We start from the raw sequence: 14,203 nt of genomic DNA, 5'->3' as shown, positions 1-14,203 counted from the left end.
TAGATATGACAGATACAGATATGGTAGCACCAGCTTTGCGCAATGGGGGGGGGGGGGGGGGGGGGGGGGTCTCCCCACCCCGTTCAACCACCGGGGCGGCCCGCACAGGTGGGGGCAGGGGATAGAGGAGCGGTGGCTCCGCCGCCGCCGGGGCAGCCCGCACAAGTGGGGGTGGGGGCAGCTCCGCCGCCTCTGCAGTCCCCACCGCTGTCCGAGCGGGGGCGGGGCAGGGGGCGAGCGACCAGCTCCAAGCCAGAGGAGCGGCGCGGGGCCTCCCCGCCCCCAGCCTCGTCAAGGGCGGAGGGCGGGCACGGATGTGGGAGAGATGCGGGTATGCCACCACCCCCTGACCGCCCCAGAGGCGGAGAAGGGGCAGGTATGCCACTGCCCCCTGACTTTTCCAGAGGTAGAGACGGGGAAGGGGGAGGGGAAGGGGCAGGCTGGCCGCCTTTCCCCGAGTACCCTGAACGCAGAAGTGAAGGCAGAAATGGACACGGGCAAGTGCGGCGGCATTCCCCAATACAGAGAACCGCAAGTTCGTGAGCCAGAGACAGGAGGAGCCGCTCGCTCTCCCCACCCTGCGGCTCGGCCAATGTTAAAGCTGAGGGCAGACAGGATGGCCCCGACCCAGGCGGCTCTTGAAGAGCTAGGGACGGGAGAACCTGCTTGCAGCCCCTGCCTCCCTACCCCTCCATTGCCGCAAAGAGCGAGGCAGTTCCTGATCAACATTCGCCTGGAACAATTTTTAAAACCAATGAAGCAATTTCAATTAAAAGCGATTGGGATGATTTTGATACAGATGGTTTTCACGGGGAGGGTGGTAGAAGGAGGGGCAGGATAGCCCGAGAAGCTATGAAAGCAGTCAGTCCCGTCGCTAAACACACAAGGTCCAAAACAGGTAAAGGAGGGGAGGAAGAACTTGCATTAGAAGCACCTCTGAGACAGGCTGTGGGAAATCAAGGAGTCATTTATATAAAGACACCGTTTTCCCTCGGAGAATTACAGCAGTGGAAAAACTCAATTGGGAAGTACAGGGACAACCCATAGAGAGTAGCTATGCATGTAGAAATGGCCATAAAATCCCAAAACCCAGATTGGGGTGATCTAAATGTTATGCTAGATGAATTATTGGATAAAACAGAGAGAGACATGGTCAACAAAGCTGCTATATCTGCTATAGAAACTCAAATTGCAACTGGCAGTCTCCAAGAGTCAGTTAATGACATCTATCCCCTAGCAAACCCTGGCTGGGATCCCAATGTCCCAGAACAGATGGAAAAGCTGAAGCGATACCAGAAATGGGTGGTTGTTGAGTTAACAATGTATTCTGTGTTCAATACCTTAAAAGGTAAACTGAGTCAAGACACTGTGGATGTGATTGGAGCTACAGGGGTAAGTGAAACAAGGCCTTTTTTCCAACCTTTAAAATTTAAATTGGGAAAACACTGGGTCACTCACCAGTTCCTGTATATGCCAAATTCCCCAATGCCATTGTTAGGCAGAGATTTATTGGAAAAATTGGAAGCAGAAATTAAGTTTTCAAAGGAAGGGGGAGTTGTTTGAAAACAAACTAGTGGGAGACACCAAGTCAGAATAACAATTTAATAGGGAAATAAAAGGAGGGGGAAAGAAAAAAACAATAAAAGCGGATAACACTGGGTTAAACTGACAGAGTTAGGATACAACCTGGCACCCTGTTAGTCAGGGTGGCTGCAGTCCTCCCGAAGTGGCGATCCTGTAGAAAAAGAAGGGTCTGCTCCTCCTCAGAAGGTCCAGTGGTGGCTGTGTAGCTCCTGTCCTCTGGAAATCCAGTGGAAAGGCCTTCTCTCTGGTGTTCAGCCTCAGCTTATATCCACGATGGGATGCTTGGTTCCTCCCTCTGGGTGGAGCATCTCACAATGGGGTAATGAGTCATGAGGCCCAGTGTTGATTAGGCTCATTAACAGAAGATAGTCCAGAGGGAGTTATCTATGAGTCATGCGGCAGGAAAATGATGGGCCATTAACAGTAAGATAGTCTGGGGGGAGGAGGCAAGGAAACACTGCCCCACCTGATCTCAACGGCTGATGGGGATGGTAATAGAATACACCGCAACCCAGGACAGGAGTGAAAGTTATAATCCCAGAATCTAAAATTATCGAAGCAGCTGCTATACTTGTACAGGAATGCCATGGAAAAATTCCCAAAGAAGTTGAAGAGACTGTCATTCAAATAGTGTGGGCCAATGATTCTCCTGGGAGATCCAAAAAAGCTGAACCTGTGAGTATCACACTCAAAGCAGGGGCTACACCAGTAAGGCAAAGACAATATCCTCTGAAATTAGAAGCTCGTAAGGGATTAGTACCTGTGATTGAAAAGTTTCTCAAATTTGGGTTGTTAGTAGAATGTGAATCCAGGTACAACACACCAATCTTGCCAGTAAAGAAAGCTGATGGTAAAAGCTACAGGTTGGTACAGGATTTGAGGGAAATCAGCAAGATAACAGAGGACATACACCCAGTGGTAGCAAATCCTTACACACTTTTGACAACACTAACAAATGAATTAGAGTGGTTCACTGTTTTAGATCTCAAGGATGCCTTTTTCTGCATTCCTGTGCACAAGAATAGCCAAGAACTCTTTGCTTTTGAGTGGAAGAATCCTGAAACAGGGAGGAAGACCCAGCTCACCTGGACAGTTTTACCACAAGGATTCAAAAACAGCCCGACCATATTTGGAAACCAGCTGGCAAAGGAGCTTGAGGACTGGAGGAAACAAGAACCAGGGGGAGCAGTTCTCCAGTATGTTGATGACATCTTGATAGCGGCCAAGACACGAGATGACTGCATGAAGCTCACTGTAAGTCTGTCGAACTTTCTGGGCCAAAGTGGGTATCGGGTCTCGAAAGAGAAGACACAGGTTGCCAGGGAAACAGTAGTATACCTGAGCCTGGAAATTTTCCATGGACATCGACAACTCAGCAGAGAGCGGAAGGAAGCCATCTGTCGACTTCCAGAGCCCCATACCGTAAGGGAGATGCAGGCCTTCCTGGGAATGGTAGGTTGGTGTCGCCTGTGGATATCAAACTACGGTATACTGGTGAGACCTTTATATGAGGTCCTTAAAGCAGCTGAAAAGGGGACAATTATGTGGACAGAGAATGCCAGGGCTGCATTTAAACAGCTGAAACATTCCTTGATGTCAGCCGCAGCTCTGGGGCTGCTGGACTTGACTAAACCTTTTGAACTCTTTACACATGAGCGACTGAATGTTGCTCTGGGGGTACTGGCACAGCACCTTGGAGACCAGCAAAGAGCTGGGGCCTATTTCTCAAAACAACTAGACAATGGAGCCCAGGGTTGGCCAGGATGCTTGAAAGCTGTGGCAGCAACAGTCCTTCTGATACAGGAGGCCCGTAAATTCACCCTTGGGCAACACATTGTCGTGTATGTACCCCATGCAGTGATAAATGTGCTGGAGCAAAAGGGGGGACACTGGCTATCCCCTAGCAGGATGCTCAAATACCAATCTGTGTTGTTAGAACAGGATGCTGTTACTCTAAAGACAACTTCTGTGGTAAACCCTGCGATGTTTTTATCATCCACATTACTTAACAGTGTGTCTGAGCATGACTATTTACAGACAATAGAGGAAACTTATTCCAGCAGACCGGACCTGAAAGATGTTCCTTTGAAAGATCCAGACTGGGAACTGTACACTGATGGGAGCAGCTTCATGAGAAACGGTCGGAGGATGACCGGTTACGCTGTAACCACCTCAGATAAAATCATTGAGGCAAAAGCCTTGCCTCCAGATGTATCATTACAGAAAGCTAAACTCATTGCACTAACGAGAGCTCTAGAACTGAGTGAGGGGAAGAAGGTGAACATATGGACTGATTCCAAATATGCCTTCAGTGTTGTTCATGCCCACGGAGCTATTTGGAAGGAATGTGGCCTGCTGACTGCTCAAGGTAATGAAGTTAAGCATGCTAAACAGATTCTTGCACTTTTACAGAGCATTTGGAAGCCTACAGAAGTAGCTATCATGCATTGCAAGGGTCATCAAAAAGGGAAAACAGCCCCTGAACTGGGAAATCGTTTTGCTGACGAAACAGCCAGGAGGATTGCAGAAAAAGGCATTTTTGCAGTGGTACCACAGAAAGAGATAGATTTGTCATCATTTACCCCAAAATACAATCAGAGGGATCACAAATTAATTTAGTTCCTTAAGGCTGAAATCAAAGACGGTGGGTGGGCTGTTACCCCGATAGGACAAGTCGTAGTTCCATCCCTGATCCTTCGGGAAATAGCCCAACAAGAGCATGAAAGTACCCATTGCGGAACAGAAAATCTTTTAAAACATTTGAGGAAAGTAGTGATAGGGAGAGGAATGACTGATATTGTACAGTCTGTAACAAGCAAGTGTGAAACCTGCTGTAAAAACAACCCTGACACAAGCAAGAGAGTTGTGTTAGGAGTGACAAAGACAGGAGATCTCCCGGGAGATTATTGGCAAATAGATTTTGCTGAGATGCCACACAAAGAGGGATGCAGGTATATACTGATACTGGTTGACACCTTCAGTGGATGGCCTGAGGCTTTCCCCTGTCACACCAACACAGCAAAAGAAGTAGTAAAAGCTTTGCTTAATCATATAATACCAAGATTTGGGGTTCCTTTAGGAATGTCATCAGAGGGGGGACCACATTTTGTTGCAACAGTGGTTGGGGAAGTTAGCAGGATTTTGGGACTTACCTGGGACCTGCACACACTATACAGGCCCCAGGCAAGTGGCAAAGTTGAACGCATCAATGGGACCCTCAAAACCCAGATTTGCAAGATTTGTCAAGAGACATCCATGACATGGGTTCAAGCCCTGCCTCTAGCCTTGCTGAGAGTCTGCATACAGCCAAGGCGAAGGGACAACATCAGTCCCTATGAAATATTATATGGCAGGCCCTACCAGGTTCCACATATCCCAGGGGAAATTCATATGAGAGGTAAAAATGATTTGCAGAAGTATTTAATGGCTCTGAGTTCCACTTTGCAGAAGCTCCAGAGATTCGTCGTGTTATCCAAACCAATAGGATTCGACACACCTGCTCATCCATTCCAGCCTGGAGACTGGGTCTACATCAAGTGGTGGGACAGCGACCCCTTGCAAGCCAAGTGGAAGGGACCATTCCAAGTTTTGCTGACCACTTTTACTGCAGTCAAGGTTGCTGGCAAGGGACCGTGGATTCACTACTCCAGGGTGAAGAAAGCTTCTGCTCCCGAAATCACCAAGAAGACAGAGACTGATACAAATCAGAAAGATGCAGTTTAAACTGTTTTTTACATGTTTGCTGTTTGCCCAACTGGTAACCATGGTTCAGGGTTCACCCCATGATTTGCATAAGACTGTGGTCCAAAATGTGTCCAAAATTCTTAATAAGAGCGATTGCTGGATCTGTACTCAGTTACCGCCCCTAGATGGGAAGGGTCACTGGCCATTGATTGGCATTTTAATGGAAGAGAACCGCACTGAAACGTGGGAACCAATTAATAGCACCCTTCTGCCTCCCATTACCCTGAGTGGCCTGGTAGAGCATGCAAACTATAAGGTTCCTTGTTGTGGCGGGTTGGGTTTGTAACCGGGCGGGAACACCAATTTAGTGTAGTGGTTTGGCCCAAAATACTCATTACTGTTTATCTTCTGTGAGATAAGAATTAGGAGAAACGCAAAGCAGGCACCAAACTTGAAAGACTATAAAGAAGTTTATTAACAGACCTAAAAGAGGGGAAAAAAAAATTATACCATACCTTCAGAACTCTCCTCCTCCCCCCACCTTCCTCCCTTCTCCCACTGACAATGTAAAAAGACAACCCTTGAGATGTTCAGTCTGTTTACCACTTCCATAATAACCTTGTTCAGTCCATTTAGAAAGAGAAGTCTCTTCTTGCTCATGCTATGAAAACATTATCACAACGAGACAGCCACCCACTTGCAAATATTTTTCATTCCATTTAGGAAGAGGTCTCTCTGCCTGCATGTGAGTCCCTTCCCCCCGACTTGCAGCTTTTCCCCCAACTGCTTTCAAGGGTCCACTCTTGAAGTTTTTTGGGGTGCAATTTTAAGGCTGAGCCGTTCAGAAACAAAAACAGAGGCCCTTCTCCTTCCCTAGGAGCAAAGGGTCTTCCTCATCTTCATTGTTAGGACTATCTCTGGTAGCCTCTCTAGGAACTGAGGTTTTCTCCTTTTCCATTTGGAGCAAAAGTCCTCATCTGGTTCATCTCTCCCTGTCCAAACTTCTCATGAAATTACAGCTGTGTCAGCATCTGCCTATCTCAGCGCAGGTGCTTTTGCTTACGAGCTGAACACTCCACCCCCCATATCTTCATGAAATTACAATGGGATACTCTGATATATCATAGCTTCACAAGAGAATTTCAGCTTTAAGCATCTCCTCTTTCTCTTCCCTCAGGTTTTCATCTCTTCATAGCAATAAAAGGGTTAATCTCACCTTGGCCTTGCAGCTTTGCAGCTGGAATGTTGAATTTTTCTTATCGCAGTGGAGAGGGGGGAGAGCCAAGCCACTCCGGCTGCCCACGGCAAGGCAGTGGGGGGCGTTCCACACGGGGCCCGCAGCCACCTGTCCCAGCACCGGAAACGTGAGAGAGCTTGGGGGGAGTTTGTCTATTCTTAAGTGTGGATCACAGAGGCGGTCACAACTTTAAGTGGCTTAGAGAATTGTCCATATTCAAACTGGCCAGCTGATTGGTCCTATCAGGTCCCAGAGGAAACTGTAAGCACCCCTTAGCAAGGACATCCCTTCCGGGACTATGCTTGCTAACCTATGACACTTGTGCAATTGTAAACGCCACAGGAAAAGCCGTTCTTCCTTCATATTGTCATCAGACCCATTTCAGGGAAATAATAGACCCAAGAATTGCAGCAAAGATGAAATTGACAGGGTGGAGACTGGCTCAGCCATTTGGGACGGGGTTGTATTGGATATGTGGTGATAAGGCCTGGAATGTTATGCCCGTGAACAAAGACCAGGCTTGTGCTATTGGGGCTGTGGTCCCAAATATAACAATATTTGACCATCTTGAAAAACCAAATGAGAGGAGAAAAAGATCTCTTAATCCCCTCATTGAACATCCCACACTTTTTCATAGCATAATCAGAGCCCTTGTACCCGCTTATGGAGTAGTTGAACTGGAGAGAGCAATTGTAAACATCTCGGCTGTCATTGAACGTATTGAGCAGCATACTGCAGATGCAATTTCAGCCTTACAGGAGGAAGTTGACAGTCTGTCCCGTGCAGTTATACAAAACAGGATAGCTCTCAATTTCATACTTGCTGCACAAGGAGGTGTATGTGCTATTGTCAATACCTCTTGTTCTTATGTGGACCAAAGTGGAAGAATTAAGAAAGATTTGGATGAAATTTGGAAGGGAACTCAAATTCTACATGAAGTGGCTTCTAGAAATAACACTTTAAAATTTGATCATATTTTTGATACCCTCACCTCATGGTTACCAAACTGGGCCTGGGTAAAAGAAATATTCATAATAGTTGTAATTGTAGTTATTATCTGTGTAATTTCCTGTGGAGCAGCCGGTTGTGTAAACAGGTTCTGCGGGTGAAAAATAGAGTGGAGACTAGACAAGATAGAGTTTTGTTAGTCTCTAAAAGGGGGGAAATGATGCCATGAAGATTTTTGCCTTTTCTTTTATACCCCTGTTATACGGTTTTACAACTTCTGTATTCCTGGTGCTTTTTGCCTACATTCTTGGATTTGTTTGTCAAGCTGAGAGACTAAACATTTTAGAAGCTTCGTAGCTAGGGATTAGTGTGCCCCAGACCCCAAGGTCCTCTCCAGAACACATTCTGTAAACCAAGATAGAACCATCCAGGGGAAGGTTCCTTGGGGAGGGGGGCTCACTTGAGCCTCTCATTGGGGAATCTTTGATAGATATGCTAATTAGTAAAACCTATAATGTTATACCCGATGTTGGGGGGATGGACTCGGCGGGGTGCATCTCGATGCATATGACCTGGACGTGTACACCTAAGGATCCTTAAAATAAATACCAAGGTAAAATCCCTTTTCCCCTTCTAACCGTGTATGACTCTTGATTTTAAGACCAGGAAAAGGCATCAATTGTAGTAGTTTAGCAGCCAATGAATATGTAACACGAATGATAACATACAGAAGGTGTATAAAAGAGGCTGCTTTGTTTAATAAATGGCTTTTTAGCCCTTGAAAGAGTCACTGTCTGTGTTGTGGCTGCCCCAACAGCGACAGGAACCACTGTGGGCAGTGGAGGAGCCGCTTGTGGGGGAGGCACCCTGCAGAGCAGTCGCTGCGGGGGGGGGGGGGGGGGGGGAGGAGGGAGCAGCCTGCTCCAGGAGGAGTGCCGTGCAAAGAGGCCACTCTGGGGGGCATCACTAGTGCCCGCAACATTGTGCGTGTTTTGAGTCTGTTACTCTAAGTTGAGGATCGATCGGCTCCCTGGATACGTTCCCAGGTTCATTATCAGTATCTTTTCCAACACTCCCTGCCAGAGCTACTCGCAGGACTTTTTAACGTCAAAGCCTTTCCCATTTAGGAAACAGTTACAGGGCTCTTTAACCCATAATAAAAGTTGCTCCAATGTGGAGAATGTGCTGCACTATCTTTAAGCTGCACCCATGCTCCTGGGACACCCTTTGATCACAGGATACTCACAGTCTTGTGGTTCTTTGTCCAGCGAATACCACTGACCTAACCTTATAGGCTTTGTCGGCATTTTGCTCTCCGTCGGATTGTGGTTTGCAAATAAAGTCTCCTGTCATTGTAGCAGGGTCTGAGCTCTGCTTTCTGATTGCAGTTTAGGGGTCCAGAGTCATAAGAGTTGCTGAGTTGCAGTCCATCTCTTCATTGCAATCTGATATCCTGTCGTTCTGGGTCTGCGGGGCTTCAGTGCTGGTCGAAGTCCACTTCTTCGCTGTAATCTGATATCCCGTTGTTCGGGTGCCAATTGTTATGATAAGAAACGACACAGACTCTCCAGGCAGGTGCAGAAGGGAGCTCATTTAATTCAAAAACCAGGCCTTTTTAAGCAATTAGGCCTTATCAGTCACATACCTTTCAAGTAACAGCAAGCATAATTCAACCAACCACCATAAACTGGGATGTGAACGTGTGATGGTTACATAACTTGTTTTCTACGGTTACGTAACTTGTTTTCTACCACTATTCCAGCTGAGTCATTACCCAGAATCCTTTTCTACTTAGCCAAAGTAACAGACGTGAACCATGATTTTACAAGGGTAACAAGGCCTTCATTTTATAAGGTTTTACCTATCCACAACATTTTCTATTTCTGTGAGCTACTTTTTTTCCCTAGTGCTGATAAGGCTCTTCAATACAATAAGCATTTGCCAGCTGCTGCTTTAAAGGAACAAGTGAGCAGATACTTCCTTGAAGTTTACATAATATATGTGGAAGTCAGGACTATGAAACTCTATGAGTCACTTTTGAGCATATCAGGTAGTTGTAAAAAGCATTGCTCACCAAATATAGCAATATGCTTCTTCTAGTTCCTGTGTCACCACACATTTCAAAGACATTTACTGCTACATTTTAGTTTTTAAATAAGCCTCCTGGACTCATGTAAGGATTAAATGAATCCAAATCAAGATAATTTCCCACTTGAACTGCTTACCAGAAGGTCAACTATTCAGTTCTGTGGAACAATGAAGCAGCAATAGCCAGAAGCATTGATCTTAATGCCTTAATGTGTGACCTCTGAAGAATAAAACAGTGTACATACTTATCAAAAACTCTGTGAAGTTCAACCACACTTGTTACAGTAGGGATTCAGCAACATGCATATATCAAACCAGGAGTCCCGTGGAAAAGAAATATATATGGACGGATTCTTGGTAGATGTTTCAGAGATGTTTATTTCCCCAGCCGCATGGCCGGGGCTCTGCCGAGGAACTCTCACAGTCTGGGCTGAGGGTCCTTGCCCGCGCAGGGAAACACAAAACAACCAATGGGGAACAAGGCTGACCAGGGGCAGGGAAACCCCGTGTCTGTCCCCTCAGGGCCCCTCTCCCAGGGCTACATGGCAGGGGGAGGAGACCCCAACATTTCACCCATTTATTTTTAACAAAAGAGATGTAAAACTTAACATTGAAAGCATCAAGGACAGTTTCAAAACAAAACAAATCACCCTCCTCAGTCTTTGAATGTCCAAACAGATTCTGTGGAACATCTTAAGGCTGACAGAAGGGAGACAGGACTCTCCAAGCATGCTTTGTGGGGAAACTGAGGCAGGAGAGGGTTTAATTTCTTCCCTCCCCCTTTTCATCCCCCCCTCTGCATCGGAGAGGAATTGTAGGGAAAGGGAATTGTATAGGGAAGCCATGGGGTGAAAAATGAATTAGGAATAAGCTGGGGATGGCGTAAACTTAGAAAAGGGTTCATATTGGGTATAGGGTAAAAGGGGAAAGCAGGTTGTGGGTAGGGAAGTTATTGGGATGGATATTGTTTATAATTTTGTGCATAATGGCTTCCTTTGACTGGAATACCTCCAGGCCCAGTAACATTTGCTGCTTGTAAACCCTTGTTTCCTTGTACTATATCAAATTGTACAACTTCCCCATCTCCTACACTTTGCAGGTAATTTTTAGGGTTATTCCTTTTAATAGCAGTTCTATGGATGAATAAATCTTCCCCTGTATCATCTCATGTTATAAATCCATAGTTGTTTTTTACATTGTACCATTTCACAGTTCCTGTGACTTTCGTGGCTACAACTTCTCCTATCACGTGCTTGCGTGTTTGTCGTGGCTGCTGGTCCCGCGTGGCCACCGCCTCGCTGATTCTGATGTCTCGTCCGGGCCCCCGCGTTGCGGCTCCTCCGCGCCCTCTGAGCGTGGCTGCTCTGACGCATGCCTGGGCTCTGCACAGCCCCGCGTTGCTATCACCGCCAGCCCCGCGCCCTGCGAGCGGTTCCGCTCCGCCAACTCCATGCTGCTTTGAGAGCGGCCTCGTTTCAGCTCGGAGCTGTGCGGCTTCTCGTGTCGCTGTGGAAACCGCTGCTTCTCCCTCCACAGGGCTCTCTGAGCCATATGCTCAGAGCAGGCTTCCACGCTGAGCCCCGGTTCCTGACTGCTCGTGGGGGCCGCCTCTCTGCTGCATGTGGCCCACGGCACCCACGGCGCTGGCGGTGTCGCTGCCTCACTCGCGGCCAAGCGGCCAGGGACCCCGAGACAGAGATGGGGTCCGCGATAGGGCACGCGCTCCTGAGGGGGCCGGGCGCATCCAGCGCAGGCACCTCCGCCAGCACGGCTGCAGTCACGCGCTCCTGAGATGGCGGCCACTTGGCCTCGGCCACGGGACTATGGCCATCCTCTGCTCTAGGGGTAATGGGACCATAGAAATGCTCCTGAATAGCTTCACTGACCACGAGGGATCCACGCAAGGGTTCAATCACTAATGCATGTTTTTTTTGATCCCTCATCTCATCCCAGATCTCGTGCCAAAAACACTCATGACTAGTTCCAGGAGGTTCAATATCAAAAAGTAAGTCTCGAGAAATATAGAAGAAATTTTTGAAAAGCCAGTTAAAAAAAATGTTCTAGATCTCCCGGTTCCGATACTTTCTTGTTTTGTTGTTCAAGGATTCCTTTAACTTCTAGATACATTTTTTTCTGTGGCTCAGAGAGCCACATTTCCCATGATTCTTCCATAGTCCAGAGAGACTATCCAAACCAAGGTGAGAAGAGAGAGATCTAGAGTGGTTTTTACTCACGAATTTCCTGTCCTTAGGGATCGGTGTCTTGCTGGCAATTCCCCACCATTTGTTACAGTGGGGATTCTGCAACATGCATATATCAAACCAGGAGTCCCGTGGAAAAGAAATATATATGGACGGATTCTTGGTAGATGTTTCAGAGATGTTTATTTCCCCAGCCGCATGGCCGGGGCTCTGCCGAGGAACTCTCACAGTCTGGGCTGAGGGTCCTTGCCCGCGCAGGGAAACACAAAACAACCAATGGGGAACAAGGCTGACCAGGGGCAGGGAAACCCCGTGTCTGTCCCCTCAGGGCCCCTCTCCCAGGGCTACATGGCAGGGGGAGGAGACCCCAACACACACACACAATCAATTACCTTTGCCGAATTATATTTTATATAACCATAGCTCACTTTCAGTTATGAACTTTCTAAATAAATATCTATGGCAACAGAAACTGTTACTTAGCAGTATTTTAAAGCTTTCTCCAGTATCTAACATTCCTTTCTATCCTTCAGATTGCAATAATAGGTTACATCTAATCTAATGAGCTTACTGGGCCAAGTTCACAAGAAACTGCACTATGTTTTATCATTTTCCTGTACAAAACATTAACCATGGATATCTAACTATAATGTAACTGTCTGTAATTTAAAGGCTGGCTTTATTAATTCCATTAATAATCATATATTTCAAACTAACAGAAAGTCGATCCAATATTTCTGGACCCATCCTATTTTGACATTCTATTAGCCTGAATGACATTTCCTAGGAATGTTTCAAGATATGAATCTATAAAGTCAAATATTCTTTAGGCCAATTCACACAGTTGAACATTTGTCACCATCAGTTACAAAAAGATAGTGTGAAAAACAGAGCTTACAGTACCAGTAGCACTGAAATACTATACTGCAATGAAACTGCAAAAATCATGCAAGTTGTTCTCAGATATCCCAAATGCATGCAGAAGGTAAAAGATGGTGTATATACATTTTTTCCTTGTATCAGTAAGTGCAATTTAATAAATTAATAAATAGCTTAAAAACATTCAGTATAACAAGACAGTTTATCACCATCTTAAATCTTTCATTTTCTACATTCACTGACAGTTTGCTTTCCCATATGGTAGTTTGAGATGGATTAAATATTTGTTAAGCTTTTCCATTTATAAATGCTTATTATATGCCAAGGCTTTACAGAAATTCATGAGTAAAAAAACCAGTAACAAACCCCCAACTAATATTAACAGAGTGATATTATCTTTTTTAAAAAGCTACTGCATATAAATTGCCATTCCTGTTTTCTGATTATATGAATTTTGAAAAAATGTCATTATTGTTTAAGATCTATCCTTCCAACTAAACAAAATTTGTAAAGTTAATGCTTTACTCCTCCTTACTAAATTTTCTTTATTATACAGAAAATCTATTTCTGAAGTCAAAAGTTATTAGTTATTACTATAAAACCAAGTTAACACTGATTAGACTGACAAAAGATGATGATGTGAAAGAGCAGAAACATCAAGATTAACAGGTTTTTTAATATAGGTAAGTACCTTTATAGAGGCACCAAAACCAAATAGCCCTTTGAAGTGAACTGTAAAAAAAATTTCAAAGGGATCTTGAAATTACTAGATACACATATATCCCTGTCCCACTGCCATGTAACATACATTTAGCAATTTAAAATAAAGATTCAATATTTAATAGATTTAATATATAATATATATTTTATATATAATATATATTTAAATGAACATTAAGCAGATACAGCAATCAGCGGGATTAAACAATTTTATTTTTAAATAATTGACTGGTGTCAGTAATCTACTTCAATTATTTTGTTATTTCAATGGAATTTATCCATTACCTGACAAGAAGAAATTCAAAAGACCCAGATGCCCCACATGGCCATTACTTCAAAATTACTGCAAGGACTGAAATAATATTTATGACACCCTTCTGTCCCGATTTGAGACAAATTTGGAGGAACGTCCTCAATGAACGTCCTCTGATAGAAGGCAGGTTACAGCCACCCCTCCCCCAACAGGTTCGGAAAGAAATTTCCTTGGAGGAAAGTTTAAAAAAACTATTTATTTAACAAGTAAAGTGCACACAGGCTCAGGAGAAAAAAAGAATAATGCTAAATAAAGAAACCTCTCACTGTGGAGAGAACGGGGTAGATTTCCAAGTCCTTTGTGGGTGTGGCTTTCTCCTCTCCGGAGCTGGGGTTTGGCATGGGCCCCTCTGGGCCTCGGTGGAAAGGCCTCTCAGTGAAGTTCTGATGTTCTGGTGTTCTGAACAGTTCCAGAAGAGAAGAAGAAGAAGCCAAAGTCCCAGGGCTCCATACTTTAGCTAACGAACATGAAACTAGCTAAAAAGCAAAAGGAATGTAACTCTCTTCCCTGCTGCAGAAGTGGAGCAGCCAGGCAGCAGAAGCCAGCGAG

The sequence above is a fragment of the Coloeus monedula genome, assembly GCF_965178545.1.
Source record: "Coloeus monedula genome assembly, chromosome: W".
NCBI classification, from domain to species: domain Eukaryota; kingdom Metazoa; phylum Chordata; class Aves; order Passeriformes; family Corvidae; genus Coloeus; species Coloeus monedula.
Note: the sequence above shows the minus strand (reverse complement) of the source record.